Here is a 456-nt window from a genome sequence, read left to right on the forward strand (position 1 = left end):
AGACGGCTCTGACAGAGGGAGCCCAAAGCCATGGGTTAAATGAACTCAACCTCAACGGACATTGTCGAGGGATGGCCCAGAGACTAAGGGTCGGTCTCTTCTCTCAAGGAACAGGCGACAGGACAAGAGGAAACGGCCTCAAGTTGCACCAGGGGAGGTTTAGGGTGGATATTAGGAAAAATGTTTTCACCAACAGGGTTGTCATTGGAAGAGGCTGCCCAGGGCAGTGGTGGAGTCACCGTCCCGGGAGGGATTTACAAGCCGGGCAGACGTGGTGCTGAGGGACGTGGGTTAGCGGTGGTTTTTGTCAGTGTTGGGTTGATGGTTGCACTTGATGATCTGAAAGGTCCCTTCCAACCTCGACCGTTCTATGATAGCTGTATGTCTATAGATGTGTGTATATATCAAAGACAGGGAAAAGCGGTGGTAATTCATTGGAAAGTGTAAGATCTGGGC

This window comes from Chroicocephalus ridibundus, chromosome 1 (genome assembly GCF_963924245.1).
Source record: "Chroicocephalus ridibundus chromosome 1, bChrRid1.1, whole genome shotgun sequence".
Lineage (NCBI taxonomy): Eukaryota > Metazoa > Chordata > Aves > Charadriiformes > Laridae > Chroicocephalus > Chroicocephalus ridibundus.